The sequence below is a fragment of the Suricata suricatta genome, chromosome 12, assembly GCF_006229205.1.
Source record: "Suricata suricatta isolate VVHF042 chromosome 12, meerkat_22Aug2017_6uvM2_HiC, whole genome shotgun sequence".
In the NCBI taxonomy this organism is placed as follows: Eukaryota; Metazoa; Chordata; class Mammalia; order Carnivora; family Herpestidae; genus Suricata; species Suricata suricatta.
In genome coordinates this window covers 19,770,362-19,791,979 of record NC_043711.1, presented here as the reverse complement: position 1 = coordinate 19,791,979, position 21,618 = coordinate 19,770,362, and the positions used below count along the sequence as shown (strand labels likewise).

Genomic DNA, 21,618 nt, shown 5'->3' with positions numbered 1-21,618 from the left:
CCTGCGTAGCAGTAGAGGTCCAGTTTTAAAAAGGAAGAAAGAGAAGATTCGACAAAGAAGAGTTCTAATACATCTAAGTGCCAAAATCATTTGTAAACTGTTTTTAGTAACATTACATCCCTCATGTCCAAAATTGAATTTTACCTACTTCCAGTTATTAAAACTGACAAAATAACTCATAATTGTGGAAGCCTGATGGTCTCTGGAATGTCTCTTTTTAGACAGTCACATCTCCAAAAATTGTTCAGCTCAACAAGAACTTATTAACAACTACTAGCTAGTGGGAATACAAAGCACAAACACAGGTCAGATCAAGTGTTAGTGAAGCCCAAAGTGAGTTTTGAAGGAAACATTGGGCAGAGTTAGGTAAGGGGGTGGGGTGGAGAAGACTACAGATGGGAACCAGAGATGACCAGGGAACAAGAGGGAAGAGTTCAAAGACAGGGAACTCTATAAGCAATAATTCAAAGACAAGGAAGAGCAGAATATGTTTAAGGGAATCCACGATATTTGTACTACTGGAACATAAAGTGGGAAGTTTGGGGGAAGAGTAGAAAATGGGCCAGAAGTAACAGAGCCAAGGTCATGGAGCACTCTGAATACATGCTAAGGAGATTGGATCTTAGCCTACAAGAAGGTCAGAATGACATCATCAGATCTGTCTTTCATAAAGATCACTCTGCACCACAGAATGTTGGATAAAAGAATAGGTATATGCAGTTTCAAACTGAAAACAAATTCCAGCTCATTTTCTATTGTGACCTTGGGCAAGTCACTTAACCTCTCTGGGCCATGGTTTCCTCACCTATAAAATGGAGGTACCCCCTACCTTCAAGGATTATTAAGAGGCTCAAGTGGTGAATTAATATAAATGTAAACTGTATTATGAATATAAACAGCTCTGTATTTAGCATGTTGCAAGTTCAAAGCATGGTCTGGGAGAAAAATTTGCTGGAAGAAATGTGAGGATGGAATAAAAGACAGGAAATAGAGCCAGTTAAAAAGCCAGAGGAAAGGCCAGACTTGAGACTATTTAGGAGGTAAAATAAACAGCTAAAGGAGTGCTGTTCTTCAAGCCTCAACAAGAGTAAAAGACAACTTAGGCTTCTCTTCCAGGTTTCCCTAACCAGTGGCTAGGCTGCTGCTGTCACCTCTTCCTCAGACATCAGCCCAGGCTAAAGACCAGATGGCATGCATATCCTGGCTTTAACTATCAGCAATGCTGAAGAGACAGAAGGTATATCACAGAGTGGAAGCTCTTTGGTGTCAGAGAGACCCAGGTTAATGGCACTACTTAACTGGCAAATTACTTACCCTCTCCTCATCTGGGGTAATGACACCTATATTTCAGGTACAATAAGGGTTCACACAGCATAATGACCCAGCAACACAATAAACACTTAACAACCTAGCACAAAACAAACAAATTCTATGCAGATGCGAAACTTATTTTACAATGTGTCTCGTGAAAATATTATAGTCTATTGCAGCTCAAGCGCATTTGTAAACCCAAGTATGTGAGACATCACAGTACACAAAAGTATGCTGGTTCTCATGTAGACAGCCAATGTTCCACTTTGGGAGAGCCTGTTCTTCTTTCCAGTAAGTGTGTAACATCTTCCACCATAATATGTGCTATCTGGTTTCTAAACAAATAAAACTGCTTTTGGGAGCTCAACTCTTTAGACAAGAGGTGGGATCCTATACAGTTTTACCCAAAAGTTAAGTAAAAAATTGGCCCCAAGCCCAGAAAATAGGCATTCCAATCAGACAAAACTGGATAAACCAAACATACAAACAATGAGTAAATAAAACAGTAGAAGAGAGAACATACAATGAGAATAACCTACACCAAAAGGCCCACTCCCAGAAGAATCAAATAGGGCTCTGGAATGTATCAGTTTAGATCTCCAGCAGTCAGGTAGGGCAAAAGTCACCAACTGTAAGACACCACAGTTACTAAATGAAAAATTTTCAGGACACAGATAGTCTCCCTTTAAGCCAGAAATGTTCTACCTACATTATGATTCAAGACTCCTAGGGTGCCTGGGTGGCTCAGTTAGTTAAACATATGACTTTGGATCAGGTCATGATATCGCAGTTCATGGGTTCGAGACTTGAACCAGGCTCTGTGCTGACAGCTCAGAGCCTGAAGCCTGCTTTGGATTCTGTGTCTCCCTCTCTCTCGGGCACCTCTCCTGCTTGCACTCTGTCTGTCTCACTCTCAAAAATAAATAATTAAAGAATAAAAAAAAAAAAAAAAGAGGTTCAAGACTCCTTGTGGAAGATTAGATAGATTGAGAGACATAACCTGGGGAAGGAAGAATATCAGAGGAAACAAAATTTAAACACATTAAATATGAAAGACTAACAGTTTCCACTTCAATAGGCTATTTTATTGAAGCTGTTTCCGCTTCACAGATTTGATTTCTCATAATACACTGATTTTATACTTACTTCACAACACATCATTCTTTGCTACTTTCCCTTATGGAATAATAGTATTGAGAAACGAATCTTCAAGAGAGAAAAACTGGCCAAAATGCCCTTGACATGGAATTGTTCTTTAAGATGCTGATATAGTACATGGTTTTAATTTTAATTAAAAAAAAAAAAAGAAAAAAGGAAAAAGAAATTAAGCCTTTCTCTAACCATCTAAAATGTTTTTTAAAACATTTAACCTGAAATATCTACTATAGAGTCAATAGATGAGAAGCAAGTCTAGCAGGGGCCATCTGAGAGATGTGACCATATCACAGGTCTCTCTGATGGAGAATTTGGGCTGAGAGCACTGGTTGAGTCAATTGGTGAATTCCAATTTGCCCTAAGCAGAGCTTGCAAGACAGACCTGGTGAAATTCTGAACAAATAAATCTATCAATTTATGAAACAGATGACTCTGCCAAGAAGACTTCTAACCTATTAGATCATACATAGTAGAGCAAATTTCAGGGAAAGAGTTATAAGACCATTTTTTTACAATATCATAATAAAAAGCACAAAAAAGCTTATTAATATTTAAATTCCACTTTACAAAATAAAATAACACTCATTCAAGTATTTATATATGCACAGAAAAAAAAAAAAGACAAGAAGAAATGAAGGAAATGCACCAGGACAACTGGGTAGTGCAGTCACTTAAGCATCCACCTTTGGCTCAGGTCATGATCTCGTGGTTCGTGAATTCGAGCCCTGCATAGGGCTCTCTGCTGTCAGCATGGTGTCCACTTCAGATACTCTGTCCCCCTCTCTCTGCTCCTCTCTCACTCGCAAGCACTCTCTCTCTCAAAAATAACCATTTAAAAAAAAAAAAAAAAAGGAAATGCACCAAAAGGTTAACTGTTTTTATCTCTGGGTGGTAGTTTTACCAAAAAGTTAGGGGCACCTGGGTAGCTCAGTTGGTTAAGCATCTGACTCTTAATTTTGGCTTCAGGGTGGTCTTGAGGTTCATGGGATTGAGCTCAGACTGGGGCTCTGCTCTTCCTCGCTCCTGCCCCTCCCCAGTTCATGTGTACGCATGCATGTGCACACTCAAAGTAAATAGTTTTAAAAAATGTTATTTTTCTCTATTTCTATTGTTTTACTTTATAATTGTAAAATCAGTATTTTGTTTTTGTACATGTATTCTCTCTCATTAAAGTCAAACCATCAGCAAACAAATCCTCCTTGGCCTCATCCCTGTCCTCAGTAGCACCATATTTTCTAGGCTGTGACTGTCCCTATTCATATCCACATCCAGAAACCATGTGCTCAAACTGCCAAAAAAAATTAACTGGGTACCTATTACAGGGGCCCAATCTTAGCTAGGGCTCACATGAAGGCCTAAAGCAGCATCTGAAAAAGACCATCAATAAAGTCATCCTTGAAAAATCTTTTCAATTGCCCACATAAATACAGTATAAATAATTTCATGTATGTATTCCTATAGACATATACACTGAAAATAATTCCACAGGGTTACAATGTTCAGAAATTAAACCCCCATGTGTTCTGCTGCTTGGACCAGTCCAGCAATTGTATGAAGATTCCAGCTTGCAGGCTTTCCCGATTTATCCTCCTGCTTATCACTTTCAACAAATCTTTTTAAGTCAACAATTCTCTACAGCCCCCAAATCATCATCATCTCCTCCTCCTTTTTCCTCCTCTTCTTCTTCTTCTTCTTCTTTTTTTTTTTTTTGGTAGAATACTTACCAACTCATCACCACACCACTTAAACAACTTGTGCAAATGGTCAAGAATTCTTTAAATTTATAGATTTTTGTCAACCATATTAACAACTATGCCTGCATATACTGTCTGTGGGTACTCATTCACTGAGTAGAAATTACTTCACTATTTAAGTCATTATTTCTTTTCCTTTTTTTCCTTTTGCAAAGAATAGTTCAATTTGAGTAAGGTAAAATGTTAGATGTAATTCCTTTACATAATTACAGAACCTTTTTATTGAGAATGCAAGAAAGGAATCAGTGTTGGTGGGCCTACTGTCAATCTAGTTAAGGATAGTTAGGATTATATTTATTAAGTACCTAATGAATGATAGAAACCCCAAATGCACTAGAGTTCAGAGGAGGCAATAGCATCTGAGGTTTAAATGTTATGTTGGAAGGCTTTCTGGAAGAGGCAGATCTTGAAACAAACCCCGAAGCAAAGCAGACTTAGACAAGTGAGGGGGCACCTGGATGGCTCAATCGGTGGAGCATGCAATTCTTGATCGTGGGGTCACAGGTTTGAGCCCCATTTTGGGTATAGAGATTACTTAAAAATAAAATCTTAAAAAAAAAAAAAGAATTGGACAAGTGAAAAGGGAAGGAGAGGACATTCCACATAGGAATCATGGTTTGGATCTGAGGAGTGCTGACAAGGCAGAAAGTATCAGGTTTTCTGGAAAGGAAGATAAAACCATTCATCACTACATACCAGTTAAACACCTCCTGTTGACCAGTACAAGTAGACACTTAAGATACATAGAATCCTGGTCATAGAGTGATGACTAGAACCCTTTAGGATCATCCCATCAACTGACACAGATATGTAAGCACACACTGTGAGCAATGTGACAAGCACAACACATGACTAAGATTCAACTGATAAATGGATTAACAAAATGTAGTACATCCAGGGCTGCCTGGCTGGCTCAGTTGGTTAAGCATCCAACTCTTGATTTTGGCTCAGTTCATGATTTCATGGTTCATGGGTTCAAGCCCCATATTGGGCTCCACAGTGATAGCATGGAACCTCCTTGGGATTCTCTCTCTCTCCCTTTCTCTCTGCCCTTCCCAGCTCTCTTGCTCTCTTTCTCTCTCTCAAAATAAACTAAAAAGGGAATGAAGTATTGACACATGCTACAACATGACTAAATCTTTAAAACATCATGCTAAATGAGACAAGCCAGTCACAGAAGGCCACATACTATCTGATTTCATTTATTTGAAATGCCCAGAATAGGCAAATCCATAGAAACAGAAAGTGGATTAGAGATGGTTACCAGGCAATAGGGGGAAGGGAGAATAGAGGGTGCTGGCTTAATAAACATAGGTTTCTTTGTGTAGTAATGAAATGGATAGTGGTAATGGTTGTATAACTTTGTGAATGTACTAAAAGCCACTGAATTGAACACTTAAAAATGGCGAAATTTATGATATGAATTATATTTCAGAAGAAGAAAGGGAGGGAATGAGCAACTAAGGTTCTATAGGACAGAGGAGATTTTCCAGGATTTTGCCTGGAAAAGCTAGTGAAGGCTTTCCAGAGCAGGCAATGGATCTGAATATTAAAGGTCAGAGCTTTAAGAAGAAGAGGATGTGGTCATTCAGGGAGAGGGAATGACATATGCAGGAGTCCAGTTCCATGGGACTATAGGTTGGGGGAATAAATGGGGAAATTGCAAGAGATGAGAAGTGGACAGGCCAGATCCTGATCTAACAGTATCCCAAAGACCTTACTAAGAAGTCTGAACTTTGTCCTTTACAAGGATTGGCAAATATGTGGCACTTGGCAACACTTTCTTTTCTCTATCTCTGGCAGACATAACTAGTATACCATTGAGTCCTTCTCTGCTGTGCTTAGAAATGGACTCAACATCCATCTCCATGCAATGCTCCCCATAGTCTATATGCCCCTAATGAGAGCCACTGAAAGATAAGTGGCATCACCTGAATTCCCAATTTAAAAAGAACACTGGTGGCTGTGTGGAGGCAAGGAGATTAGGCAGGAAGCTGCTGTAACACTTGGCAAAAGGTGGGGCCACCCGGAATCACAGTAGTGGCAATGAGAAAGGAGAAAAGAGGAAACATTAGAGACTAAGGAGGAAAAAAACCAGTAAGGCTTCAGTAGCCAACTGGAGCCCCATGAGGGCAGCCTTACTCACCACTTTCTCCCCAGTACCCCACAGTCCTTGGTACATAAGGGCACCATAAATATCAACCAAATTATTAAATATTTTATCGACATTCTCTCATTATATCTTTACTACAATACCATGAGGAAAGTAAGGTTATCCCCATTCCACAAAGAAGAAATATAAAGTTTATGAGAGGTTAAATAACCTGTCCCAATTTTACCCAGCTAAAGAGTAGTAGAATTCAATTTCAACTCCAGACTAATTCCAGACTCCAAGCTTTTTTTTCCCCAGTTTATTTATTTATTCTGAGAAAGAGCTCAAGCTGGGGAGGGGCAGAGAGAGAGAGAGGGAAAAAGAATCCCAAGCAGGCTCTGCACCAGCAGCACAGAGCCCAACATGGGGCTCGAACCCACAAACCATGAGATCATGCCCTGAGCTGAAGTCGGACACTCAACTGACTGAGCTACCTGGGCACCCCCAGACTCCAAGCTTTTATCTATGGCCCAGGTTTCCAGCTTGAACAATGGTGCAGAAAACAGTGTTAATAGGGGCGCCTGGGTTGCTCAGTCGGTTAAAGATCCAACTCTTGATTTCTTTGGCTCAGGTCATGATCTCACAGTTCCTAGGGTTGAGCCCCATGTCAGGCTGACATGTCACTGACAGCACGGAGCCTGCTTGGGATTCTCTCTCTTTCTCTCTGCCCCTCCCCCAATCTCTATATATAAATAAAGTGTTGTTAATGGTGAAATCCCAGAAACAGCTGGAAAGTGAATCGGGTCAGAAAAACAGATTTGGGTGTGTTCCTACCATACTCAGGTAGCTGAAGCCCCTATGGAAGAGACTTAGGGAGTATATGTAGAGGAGGAGGGGTAGCCAAGGATGGGCCAAATAGAATAGCAGCCTGCACAGAAAGTCAGAGAGGAAAAGAAAGAACCAGCCAGGGAAGTATGCTATTAGGAAAGACACCAACAAGATGGGCACAATCAAGAATCAAATTCTACAAAAATTTCAGATATGGAGGGATCACTGGAACCACAAAGACATTTAGGGAAGGGATTCTAAAAGGAGTTAAAGGTGTTTCCTAAACCTGGTGTTTTCAGGGCATCAGAATCTGAAGAACTTATTAAAAATATATAGTTCCCCAGTTCCCACCAATAGTGATCTTGTGTAAGTGACTCAGTCTCATTAAGTTTCCATTTTCTAATCTCTAAACTGCAAATAATAGCATAAGTCTCATAGTTTTATTCTGAAGACTTAACATGCTTTAAAGAAGCCCCACACATGATTATGACACTATTTGAAAACTGGCTTTTAAAAACCTCAGCTACAGGAACCATACAAGGATTTTTAACCGAAGAGAGAAGGGTGAAAGGCAATCCTTTCAGAACTGCAAAGATGAAAGAATGGAGGAAGGAAAATCAGCTGTCACAATCCAGGACCAGACCTGGAGGCCTTAGGTTAAGAGGAAGGCAAAGAAACCAGAAAGAATGGAGCAGAGATAAGGCACTAACAAGGAAAACAACAATTTTCTGCACGGGAAGGAAAGGGAGGAATTAAATAGGACTCTGAAGCTTGAATTCTGGATGACTCCAAGAACAAAGACATACCTTCACCAAAATCAGGAATAACAACAGAAGGATAGCTGGTTTGGGAAGGGAAATATGAAGAAATTCATGCAAGTTATTGGATAAGGGATGAGTGAAAATAAACATCAAAGAGCCAACTGTCAGTAAATGTGTTTTGTACAGGAAAGCAGTAAACCAATTAAGAATACGGTCTCTAGGGGCACATGAATGGCTCAGTCAGTTAAGGGTCTAACTCTTGATCTCAGCTCAGGTATTGATCTCAGGGTCATGAGTTCAAGCCTCACACTGGACTCCATGCTAGGTGTGCAGCCTACTTAAAAAAAAAAAAGAATTTGGGCTCTGAAAAAAAATTTAAAAATATGGACAGGGGCCTGGGTGGCTCAGTCAGTTAACTGTCCAACTCTTTGTTTCAGCTCAGGTCATGACCTCACAGTTTGTGAGTTCAAGCCCCACATCGGGCTCCTTGCTGACAGTGCAAAGCCTACTTAGGTTCTCTCTCTCCCCAGTCTCTCTGCCCCTACCCTCCTGAGTATACACACACTCTCTGTCTCAAAAATACACTTTAAAAAAAGGAGGGGGGACGCCTGGGTGGCTCAGTCAGTTGAGCGTCGGCTTTGGCTCAGGTCATGATCTCATGGTTTGTAGGGTTGAGCCCCGTGTCGGGCTCTGTGCTGACAGCTCAGAGCCTGGAGCCTGTTTCAGATTCTGTGTCTCCTTCTCTCTCTGACCCCTACCTGCTCATGCTGTCTCTCTCTCTCTCACACAAATAAATTAAAAAACATTTTAAAAAAAGAATATGGGCTCTAAGATGATATGCCCTGAGTCAGTGTCCCAGCATTGCCGTTTTCTATCTAAAGGACATTAAAAGGGGCTCAGTTGGTTGAGCTTCTGACTCTTGATCTCAGCTTAGGTCATGATCTCACAGTTCCTGGGATTGAGCACCACCTCAGGCTTTGTGCTAAGAGCATGGAGCCTGCTTGGGATTCTCTCTCCCTCTCTCTTCTTCCCCTGCAAGTGCTTTCGAGTTCTTCTCTCTCTCAAAAAAATAAACATTTAAAAACAAACAAATAAATAAATAAATGACATTAAGGAAGTTACCTAATTTCTCCAAACATAGGTTTCTTCATTTATAAAATGAGAATAATGCATATCTCATATAAAATTATTTTTTAAATTAAGTGAAAAAATAGCATATTGCCAGCACATGGTAAGTTAAACATTGATTACCTTTAGTTACTCCATGATGACAAAGTGTTAATAGCAATGCTTTGGAGAAACTAAGTCATATTATCCAAGAGTAAAATAATTCCCCCAACTCTGAGACAGGATAGGAAAGCAGAAGATTCTTTGAATTTTGAAATCAAGGAATTAGTATCTAAATTAGTACCATTAATACCATTTCACAAGCTAGGCCTTCTTCATTCTTGACTATCATGTAATTATCACACATTTTGAACACTGGGGTTTAAAAACATTTCTGTAGGGGCATCTGGGTGGCTCACTCGGTTAAGCATCCAACTTCAGCTCAGGTCATGATATCACAGTTGATGAGTTCAAGCTCCACATCAGGCTCTATGCTAACAGCTCAGAGCCTGGAGCCTGTTTTAGATTCAGTCTCCCTCTCTCTTTGCCCCTCCCCTAATCTCTCTCTCTCTCTCTCTCTCTCTCTCTCTCTCTTCCTCTCTCTCTCTCAAAATGAATGTTAAAAAAATTAAAAATTAAAAAAAATTTTCTATAAATGTTCTTGCCTTGAAGCAAAGTCCACTTTCTTTCAGTCACTTATTCAATCAGTATTTATTGCAAAACTATTAGCACAATGAATTCTGCTAAACACTGTATGATGAAAAATTATACACAATGTAAATGTGGAAACTGTACTAAAGGGGATTACAAACCAGAAGGTTAAAAGAAAAAACTTATGTAAATATCTGAAGTATCAGGTTGTGAAACGTCACCGATATACTGCGAGTCATGAGAGTCAGAGGAGGTAAGACTCACTTCCAACGTGGATAAAGCTGTGATCTGAACGAAGTTTACCAAGACTGTCATAATTTCAATGGCCAGAACTCAGGGGAAACAACATGAACATGACCAAAGGAAACAATGTGAATATAGATGCAAAGGTATATTCCAGGAAGAGCCAGGAATCAAGATTAACTGAAGATCTAGCCATGGGGTAACCAACCCTATGCCGAGGACAATGAGAAAGAAGAGCCACAGGGTAAAGCCTGGACTTCCCGGGAAAGGCCAGGTGGGGAAGCCAGAAACTTGTCTGGAAAGCAGAATGGTGGCAATGGTTCCATATATGCTGAGTAGGACATTTCTAAAACCAGCTCCTCAAAGCTGATAGGCTTTTAAAGCTGGATAGGACTTCAGACTCTAATTCAGCCTTTCTATCCTTCTGACCAAGGACATCAAGACCAAGAGAGATGACTGAATTGCCCAAGCCATGTAGTTAGTGGCCAAGATTTAGCCTGCAGTTCTGGTCTGCAGACTCAATTCACTGCACTTCACAGTAATTCCCCTGGCCAGACAAAAATATGCAAAAACCAGGATGAAATGTGGGTTTATTGCTTGATAAAGAAATAAGAGTTATAGAATTGAGTCACTTGGAGAGCCTGAGGTTGTGGGAGTGGAAAAGCTAGGTCTCTGAGGGCCAGGATACAGAGGGAATCGAAGAGAAAAACAACAAACCTGGTTATATCCATATCCAGGGGGAGATAGGGAAGGACTTTTACAAAGACACATCTGAGGGGGAGGCAGAGAATTAAGACAGTGCAGAATCCTAGAAACCAAGGTCAATATCTCCTCGTTAGCTAAAACACACATGTTCAAAAAGTATCTGCTGAATGAATGAATGGATGAATAAAGACAGAGTGAGACAAAAAATGTTTGCTCCCCATGTAGGTAAAGCACTATGCTAAGCACTTTATGTGGGAGTATATGAGATAATCTCACAACTATCCTATGAGACAGAATTATCATGATTATCCTAACTACCATTCAAGAGGAGAAAACAAGCTTATAAATTGCCCAAGTTAAACAGCAGCTATCAAAGCCAGGATTAAAAATCAAGTCTCTCCTATTTGGAAAATAGTGTTAATTTTTAGTACGGAAGAAAATGACAAGGTAATGATGTTTAAAAAACTAGAATGGTCTTATTAGTAAGAGATATCCAATATCCACTCAATGACAATGTTGGAGATTTAGCTTTAAAATATAGTAACAACAGGGGCACTGGGTGGCTCAGTTGGTTGGACATCTGACTTTGGTTCAGGTCATGATCTCGCTGTCCATGAGTTCAAGCCCCATGTCGGGCTCTGTGCTGACAGCTTGGAGCCTGGAGCCTGCTTCAGATTCTGTGTCTCCCTCTCTCTCTGCCCCTCCCCCACTCGCACTCTGTGAGTGTGTGTGTGTGTGTGTGTGTGTGTGTGTGTGTGTGTGTGTATCTCAAAAATAAACACTAAAATTTTTAATAAAATAAACAAATAAACATTAAAAACAATTTTAACATATAACAACAGGATAATTGAAAGAGGAAGGACAATTGAAAGAAAGAAGGAGGACAACTGAAAAATATTAGGAAATGTTGATAATTGTTGAAACTGGGTGATGAGTACATGGGGTTCATATACTATACTCCCTGTTGCTGTATATGTTTGAAATTTTCTGTAATAAAAAGTCCATTCATGCGTGACTTCCCTCCCTGTAAAGATGGTGGGGAGTGGGGGAGTCGGTCAAAACAAGGGAGAACAAACGTCAAGAAAAAAAAATTGTTGTCCCGGTAACAAGGAATTCACCTCAGAGATACTATTCAAGAGAAACGTAAAACTAGAAGCCAGACCACAAAGCATTAAGAGACACAGATAAAACAGGTGGTAAGGAAATGGCAGTAAAACTGCATTTTAGATAAGAAACAAGAATAGGAAGGAGAAGGCTAGGGTGGCATGAGAGGCCCAGAGCTAAGTAAAGGTACTATGGTTCTACCTTGCATGTACGTAAAAACTAAAAGGAGGAAGGAGGACAGGAAGATGCTACAAAGACACTGATTAATCAACTAATTAACTGATCAATTAATATATGAAAGAAACACATGAAAAGATGCTCAACAAGAAAATGTTACTTAGGCTTCAAAAAAATTAGTTATATAGTCTTGGAATTGGCAAAGATAAAATATATTGATAATGTTCAGTGCTAGAGAAGAAATATAAATACAATCTTTTTAAAGTTATTTGGTAACGTCTAGGGGCGCCTGGGTGGCTCAGTCGGCTAAGCCTCCGACTTCGGCTCAGGTCAGATCTCACATTCGTGGGTTCGAGCCCCGCGTCAGGCTCTGTGCTGACAGCTAGCTCAGAGCCTGGAGCCTACTTCTGGTTCTGTGTCTCCTTCTCTCTCTGACCCTCCCCCTCTCATGCTCAGTCTCTCTCTGTATCAAAAATAAATAAAAACATTAAAAAAAATTAAAGTTATTTGGTAACGTCTAGAAAAATTTATATTTATTTATTTTTCAGAGAGAGAGAGAGAGAGAGAGAGAGAGAGACAGACAGAGAGTGAGTTGCGGGGGGCGGCTAGTGCAGAGAGAGAGGAAATCACAGAATCCAAAGCAGACCCCAGGTTCTGAGCTGTCAGCACCGAGCTCAACATGGGGCTCGACCTCACAACCCATGAGATCATGACCTGAAGCAAAGTCAGATGCTTAACTGACCAAGCCACCCAGGCGCCCCTATTGCTAAAAAACTTTTAAACATGCATATCCCTTGACAAAGAAATTCCACTTGTAGGAGTTTGTCCTAGGATGTATACAATGTATGCAAAGAGATACTGCAAAGATGTATAGGGGCGCCTGGGTGGCTCAGTCAGTTGGGCATGAGCATCCGGCTTCAGCTCAGATCATGATCTCACAGTTCGTGGGTTCGAGCCCAGCATCAGGTTCTGTGCTGACAGCTAGCTCAGAGCCTGGAGATTGTCTTCAGATTCTGTATCTCCCTCTCTCTCTGACCCTCCCCTGCTCACACTGTCTGTCTCTCTCTCTCTCTCAAAAGTAAGTAAAACATTAAAAAAAAAAAGATATATATACAAGGATGCTTGTAGCTGCAAAGACAGAAACAAATGTCTGTTGCCAGGGGACTAGAAAAGTTGATAGAAATATGCGATATAATACTATGTAACCATTAAAATATATGATGGGGCACCTAGGTGGCTCAGCCAGTTGAGCATCCAACTTTGGCTCATGAGGAGCATGATCTCATGGTTCACGAGTTCGAGCCCCACTTTGGGCCCTGTGCTGACATCTCAGACTCTGGAAGCTGGCTTCGGATTTTATGTCTCCCTCTCTCTCTGCCCCACCCCAGCTCATACTCTGTCTCTCTCAAAAATAAGTGAAACATCAAAAAAAAATTTTTAACATATGATGGATACATGTACTGAACATGAGAAAATGTTCAAGATAAAACCATTAAGCCAGACCACAAAGCATTAAGAGACATAGATAAAAGAGGTGGTAAGGAAATATAAATATATAACTATATAGTTAACTATATTTCTTAAATGTATAACTATATATAGGAAATATAAATATATAACTATAATGTATAAACTATATTATAAACTAGTATTAACTATAGTTATATATATTAGTTATATATACATGTTGAAGAGTAGATACATTGTGATCTCACTTCTGTAAAAAGGAATTACTTTACCCCCCCCCCCACACACACACATTAGCATACACAGTAGGAAAAAATGTGAATATAGACTGAATTTTTTTTTTGGTTTATTTTTATTATTGAGACAGAGAGACAGAGCACGAGTGGGAGAGGGTCAGAGGGAGAGGGAGACACCGAATCTGAAACAGGCTCCAGGCTCTGATTTGTCAGCACAGAACCCAACACAGGGCTTGAACCCATGAACCACGAGATCATAACCTGAGCCAAAGTCGGACACTCAACCAACTGAGCCACCAAGGCGCCTCTAAACTGAATTCTTAATGGTGATTAACACTGAGAAATGAGATTATGGTTTCCTTCCCTTACTTAAAAATGCCTGAATTTTACTGTGCTCGTATATTACTGGTATAATCGGGGGGGGGGGGGGGGTTAAAAAATCAAGACTTTCCAAAGCAAGAGACTCTAAGCAATGAAAGTGTCATGATACCAAAAAAAAGTGGGGGGGTGGGGAATAAGGAGCACAAGCCTTAAAGTGAAGTCATGGTCAAGAAGAGGGAGACAGGAGCCAGGGTGGCTCAGTTGGTCAAGCATCTGACTCTTGGTTTTGGCTCAGCTCATAATCTTATAATTCCTGGGATACCCGCTACCCCCCATTTGGAATTCTCTCTCCCTTGCTCTCTGTCCCCATTACCAGGTTCTCTCTCTTTCGCTCTCTCTCAAAATAAATAAAGAAACCTAAAAAAAAAAAAAAAAAAAAAGAATGAGGGAGATGGAGGGCAGGTCTAGGGTCTAAGAGAAAAATGAGCCCTGGGGCAGTGCCTGGTTGGCTCAGTTAGTGGAGCTACAATTTTTGATCCTGGGGTTGCGGATTCAAGCCCCATACTGGGTAGAGATTACTTAAAAAATTAAAAAAAAAACCTAAAAATTAAAAAAAAGAGGGGTGCCTGGGCATCTCAGTCAGTTGAGCCTCTCTGACTTCAGTTCAGGTCACAGTCTATGTTCATGAGTTAGAGCCCCACATCAGGCTGTCTGCTCTCAGCACAGAGCCCACTTCAGATCCTCGGTCTCCCTCTCTCTCTGCCCTTTGCCCACTTATGTGCGAGCGAGCTCCTTCTCTCAAAAATAACAACATTAAGAATAAAAAACTAAAACAAACAAACAATTTTAAAAGGAAAAAACAAGAAAGAAAAAATGAGCTTTGGGAAACATGCAAGCTGTTGCTATGGGTAATGGGACTTAAGAAGGCAGCACAGGAGCACCATGAGGGTCAGAGAGAGCTCAACTCAAGTGAGGCAGTGGGAACCGTGGTCAACCAAGACATCCCATTTTCCTGACTCCCGAGAAACACTGAGCAACCAAAGAAGCCAGAGGAGAAAGTTTAGGGTTGACAACTGGCAGAACAGATAGAATACAAAGGTAGGCAAAGGGTTCTCAGACCAAGGGAAGGCAGCACTGAAACTGTAGGCCACGGCAAACCAGCATCCAAGCTAAAGTGGAAGGGGGTAAAACAGTGGGGAAGAGAAAGGTAGAGAGATGGGTGGGGAACACAGTGGAAATGGAAGGCACAATGAGGGCAAAGAGCTGAGTTCAAGTCAGAATCACACCTAAAGAATTCTTTCCCAAACTTTTATTTTTCCAATTTCTATACATCATTATATTAGGAGGAAGACCACTACTAGTGTCAAATATTCCAAAAACATTTCCACCTGGTTCCAGGTTTTTCTCTGACTATAAGTGATCTGTGAGGAGGGTGGGGCTCCATTCCCTCTAGATTCCAGCCTCTTATAGAGTTTCCAGGCAGCTGTTAATAGAGCAAATGTTCTACTCTCTGTATGGCAGTACCTTCTTTGTGTGTACCCTTTCCTGGCCAGAAGCCTGGAATAAGGGGTAAATGTCTCCTCAAACTGAAGCCCTAACAATATCCTATGAGGACATAAAAGGGGTCCTAAATGTAGGATCAGAAAACCTGGCATCAAGTCCCTGCTTTTCTTCTTACTGGCTTTGTGCACTTGAAAGTAAGCTACTTCTCCTCTTTGTATTTGCTTCCTCATCTGTAAAAGGGGGCTACCTGCTTCACAGGATTGTCGGGAGAGTAAAGTAAAGGAAATATATATGAAAGTTATGAGCGGTAATACCATACATGTGCAAGGTATGCTTATCATAAAGCAAACATTTTCATTTCTGCCTATGTATAGCTTTCACTGATGGTGTTATAAGACCATAAGCAGGTGCTAGTAAAGCCAATGTGCCTATGCTGGCTGACATGGTTCTCATTTTTATTGCTTTTAACCTACATTATAACAATTTCCTTCTCAAAATATCAGCACTGCTCACAGAATATCTTCAACAGTTGCTTGCCATATTTAACATGCCTATACTTTGTTTCAGTTTTTATCTCCTATCAACTTTTACCTTTAATCTAACTACTTATGATGCTTTCCTATTCTGCAGTCTGTTATGTTTGTCACCTGCATGAAAGAAGACTACATTATGTAGGTTTCAGTAAGGTTCCTCACACTTGGCCTTCAATGGGATTCTTATGTGGCCTGATCAACCAGGAAAATTAAATCAATTTAGAGAGTACAACCTCAAGTTATCTTATCACAAAGAAGAACCAAGAGGTGACTTATGAAATCAGCATAATTCCATAATTTCTAGGTTAGTAACTCAGAACACACAGCCTCCTAAGAAGGAATTAATTCATCAGTTCCAGTATTAGTACCGTATTAGGCTAAGCAAAGAACTAGTACAGATAATTTCATAGTCACTGAGTTCAAATTCCTGAATCAAGTTTGAGCAAATTATCTTGTATCCTGAAAATGGTGACATTGAGCTCAATTCCAAAAGGTCTATCAGCCAGTACAAGTCACAACATCCTGGTGTTAAATCCATTATCCACTGCCAGGCAGGCTACTAGCTGTCTGGAAACCTTGTGACCCAAACTCACTAGTCACTCTTCTTCATGCATGAGGACAAAGTGCTCAGAGCAGTGAATAGCCAAAGGAAGATCTAGATAATACCAATGAAAAACTTCCATTTTTTCCAAAGGAAACTTTTGCAAGAGCCACAGAAAGCAATAGACCCCCAGCCTGAAAACTATGAACATATGGAATAAGCAACACATTTTCAAGCCAAATAAAGTCTTGCTTTTAACAGCCTGAAAGTACAAAGGCAGAAGCACTGTTTCAGCCAGGATCAGACACAACCTTAAAATCAGAACCCTCCTCACACCACCAGCTCCAGAAGGAATGACTTCCTGTCATCTCATATGCAGAGGTCATTCATTTGTTCATTCCACAAACATTTACTGAGTAGTTAGTCTGTGCCAGAGATGGGTAGGTGCTAGGATATAAGGATAAATAAGAGAAGGCCCTGCTCTCAAGCAGATTACAACCAAGCATGGAAAACACACAAATATACCGAAAGTTAAGAGTACGGTGTAATTATGAAAGAAGTTTGGACAGAGTCGCAATGGCCATACAAAGGACAGGCATTCAGCTTAATCCACCAAGAATCAAAAAATCTTTTAAGAGATGGTGATGCCTTAATTCCTGGCAAATGTAAGACTGAGTCAGAAAATCACTAGAATGAAGAAGAAATAGCTTCAGCATGCTGGGACCCTCAAGGAGTTCCTGTAACTACAGCCTCAAGTACCAAAGAAATTGTGGCAGAAGAGGGACCAGAAAGGCAGACACAGGAGAGGCTGGATCGCAAAGGTCCTTGTGAGATGTTAAAATAGAGACATACTAGGATCTAGATGTTCACAGTATTTTAAGGGTAAAGAAATATTATTTACTTTTAATTGAAGTTAAAGACCAGCCAAAATAGAGGGGGGATTTGACTAAGAAAAACTGGAAGAGGTGTAGGGTCAGTTATTTCTAATTACTTCTATCTGTCTCATCCTTATTTTTACTTTTCTGTGGACTTTTTTTCCCCCTCTCATAGGGAAAAAATAAAACCGAACAATTCTGTAACAAAGGCCGTGAACCTTCTGTTCATCAAAAACATTTCTGAACAGAGTGCTATATTCTATCAAAATAGCCCAAATTAGAGCAAGATGACAAATCTCTCTAGCATCTGGAGCCTTCCTTACAAAAAGACCAAAGCTAGGTCTCTGATAAGACGAAAGTTAGAGAAACATTCTGGCCATGGGCTACACAGAACACGATGCTGCCTGTCATGCTCTAGCACTGTAAATGGGAATGCTTATAGTTCTCAAAACAAGGACATGCCAAACAGTTACCTCCTAGCTTCTCCATAGAAACTGCCAGGAAAAAAACCTACCAGTGCCAGGGATGACCTTGGACTTTATAGTGTGGACTCCTGCCCACCAGTACTAGATAAAGACTATCTCGGCAATTCTCTTACCTGTCCAGAGTTCAAACAGGTACAGACGGCAGGCTGCCTTCCTCACCAGACAGAGAAATTGAGGCCCTCATCCATGCACAGCACCTGGCTATGCTCCTACTACTAATACTACTGAAAATAGTGCCCCCATTACTACTTCCAACTACACTAACAGCTACTAAGAGCAAGACACTACTACTAACAGCAAGCACTGACCACCCATAAAGTACTAGGCCCTCATCTTCAGTCCCCAATACAATCTGCAGAAAAGGTTATACTAGCCTCATTTTACAGAAGGAAAATATTAAATTAAAACAAAACAAAACAAAACCAAGGCTCAGAAAGCTTACCCAGGTCCAAAAGCAAGAAAAAGGTAGAGGTGGGATGACTCCACAAAGACCATGCCCTTTCTATTGTGCTAGGCACCTCAGAATTTTCCTAAAGAAAGCAAAAACACAGGGCGCCTGGATGGCTCAGTTGGTTAAGTGTCTGACTTCGGCTCAGGTCATGATTTCAGTTTGTGGGTTTGAGCCCTGCCATTGGGCTCTGTGCTAACAGCTCAGAGCCTGGAGCCTGCTTTGGATTCTGTGACTCCGTCTCTCTCTGCCCCTCCCCTGCTCATGCTCTCTCTGTCTCTCAAAAAATAAATAAACATTAAAAAAAATTTTTTTAAAGCAAAAACTCTAAGCCTTCTTTCCAAGAGTTTCTGAAGTCAATCCATTTGATTAAGAGGTATTCAAAAACATTTATCTCAGCAATCACTTTGTTTTCAAAACAACATATGTAAACCACTTTTTATTTTCTTTGATCAAGTGAATATTCTAGACAGAAAATGAAAGATATGTTAAAGAATTTATCATGTGAGTGCCTTGATTTTTGGCCAAAATATAAACACAGAGAGAGAAGAAAGCAAAGGACAGAATTTCATTCTACTACAGCAGAATGGAGATTAACAATTAAGGCCAAAAAAAAAAAAAGGGGGGGTTTTCCAAATATAATTTACATTATATTTTATGCAGTGAAAATCAAGAGGCAAGCAATTTCAAATAGACTGAGCCTTACCTCAATCTTACTCCTCCTGTTCTAGTGGACAGCAGTCCAAGTGATCAGCAGACAGCCTACATACAGTGAACCAGACAAAGGGGGTAAGCAACGCCTTCATGCTCCCAAACCACAGTGGAAAGGAAAGTGTGACGGCTTCCTAGGGAACCCAAGCACATACACAGTATTTATAAATCACTGTTCATCCAAACACACATAGAAACAAAATGTTACCTGTGGTCTGTCTACTGAAATACTTAACAGGTGTATTTAAATTAAATAATGCAAAAAGAATCCCATACTAATGTGAACACATCATATCTCACCCTTTTCATGGAAATATATGAAGACAATCAATGTTCACTAGTCAAAATTAATACTGTATAAAAACTTCATTCAACAGCTTTACCGATTAAAAACCTAATATACTTGAACCACTTCTTCCTTCACAGAACAATAGCCACTTCTGAACTAAGAACTACTATTAAAATGTCAAAAATATCACCATTGTAAAGATACCCAACACAGTACCTGGCATAATTCAACAGATACTGGTTTATGAAAGAGTTAATTATTTAAAATAGAAAAATTTTGAAGAGACAGAAAGAATTCAAGGGACATACATGATTTTTTAAAGATTAAGGGGATGGGGTGCCTGGGTGGCTCAGTCAGTTAAGCATCCAACTTCAGCTCAGGCCATGATCTCATGGTTCGTGAGTTCGAGGCCTGCATCAGGCTCTGTGCTGACAGCTCAGAGCTTGGAGCTTGCTTCAGATTCTGTGTCTCATTGACTCTCTGCCACTCCTCTACTTGTGCTCTGTCTCTGTCTCTCAAAAATAAATAAATGTAAAAAATAAAAAACAAAAATTTTAAAGATTAAGGAGGAAAAAAAACCCTAGAACTATTAGTACAACTACAGATAGTCAAAATTACCTCATAGTTCACTGAAAATTTATAGACTCCAATCCAACAGTACCTCTTAATACTCTAAATAAACTCAGACGGTCAATGACTCTGATACTGTTTCTGTCATATAGGGTTTGATATCTCATGTACAGACATACCAACTTTGCCTGAATGCTACACACAGAGCTCTGGTGCACAGCTGCAGGCCGCAGAGCTGCAGTTTGCACGCTCCCTTCAATAATACAGATGAGACACAGTGTGCAGACCAAATTCACTGAAGACAGAGAACACTTCTAGTGAAGATAATGTCCTGTGAAAGCTCAAATGGCAGTCACTAAGATTTAACAGATTCAATGTAATGACTGCATGGCAGCAGGAGAAAAATGAAGTTTCATGGATTAGGGATACAAAGAACATTCAACAACATAAACTGTTGGGGTTTTTACATCCCTCTCTAGCACACATTAAACAATGACACACAAATTAGTGAAAACAGGCTCTGAAATTTAGATTTCTAAGAATTGGACAGAAAACCCCTAGAATTTACATATATTACAGTGTCTAAGTTTGTCTACCATTACAAACAATAGCCACAGTGCTGAAATGAAAGTATGAGTCACAATTCAAAAACAGGAGGAAAAAAAAAATGAACAGAAGAAAGCTTTGGATCCAAATACCACAAAGAAAGTCTTTACTTAAAATACTGTCAAGGACAGCTACCATTCTGACTTGGAGTGAGAAGGAACGATTCCACACTGTCTTCTACCCAGGAACAAACTAATTCATCTCCCAAAAGTCCTTTCCAGCCCCATCCTCCTTGGTGCCCAGCCACTAATACAGTCAGCCACATCCACTAGCAAGCACCGAATTCTAACAGATCTGAGTCACCCACTCCCCCGCGGTAAGAGGTCATTCTCTATCAAAAAGCCCACTCTGCAAAGTTCCCTTGTTCATCTCCCAGGCTGCCATCACCATGGCCCATATAAAGCAGCCTACCAAACTCGGCAGCCTACCAACGCTCTCTACACTCTCCAAAACACAACTCCGGCCTCACCCTAATGCCAAGGTAGCCAACACTATTCATCGTGGCACTCTGGTGGCATTTGGTTCCTTGCCTGAGAACCCCTCAACACCAGGATGCATCTGGGCAGAGAATCCTGCTCTTTGCTCAACTCCCCTATGTCCAGCTAAGCTCCAGCCTTTCCAGGAACTAATCACTGGTTACCCCCAGAGAAGCTAAACTCTCAGTGCCTCTTCTCATACCCCAGTCGGCCAAGTTCACAGAAGTGGGGCGGAGAAGCGGGGAGGCGAGGGGAGACACAACCCGATGCGCCTTAGGGACAAGACACACGGAGGCCCCTAGAATTCCAAATGCAAGCCCCCCCCCCCTCCATCCACCCTACTATGGTTGGCCTCCAGGGCGAGGGCGTCCGCATCAAGCGAGCGTCAAGAGCGCACGCCACTGGAGTTAAGTCTCCGAGCCCCTTTGACTCCCTTTCCTGGCTACCAAGATACTGAATCAAGCCACAGAGGCCCCGGTCGAGGCCAAAACCCCAGCCAAGGCTCCGGCCACTAGAGTTCCCCAGTGGGGATCCAGCGCCCCAAGGCCCGGGCGGCTGGGACGGGCTTACTGCCCCAGGCCGCTGAGCGCCATGGGCCCGGGCCGCGTCCCCACTCGGCCCCCATTGTTGCCGTCCCGGCGGCCCCAACCCGGAGCCGGGGGCCGGCAC

General features: G+C 41.0%; 1 protein-coding gene across 1 annotated transcript in view; it reads right to left on the bottom strand.

The window, feature by feature from the left end:
• Positions 1–19,129, bottom strand: part of RAD54L2 (RAD54 like 2) — a 99,241-nt gene extending 80,112 nt beyond the window's left edge. Inside the window, exon 1 of the mRNA XM_029918211.1 lies at positions 19,004–19,129. The gene's annotated coding sequence lies outside the window, so the exon portion shown is untranslated. The remainder of the gene's footprint in view (positions 1–19,003) is intronic.
• Between the last annotated feature and the right edge of the window lie 2,489 nt (positions 19,130–21,618).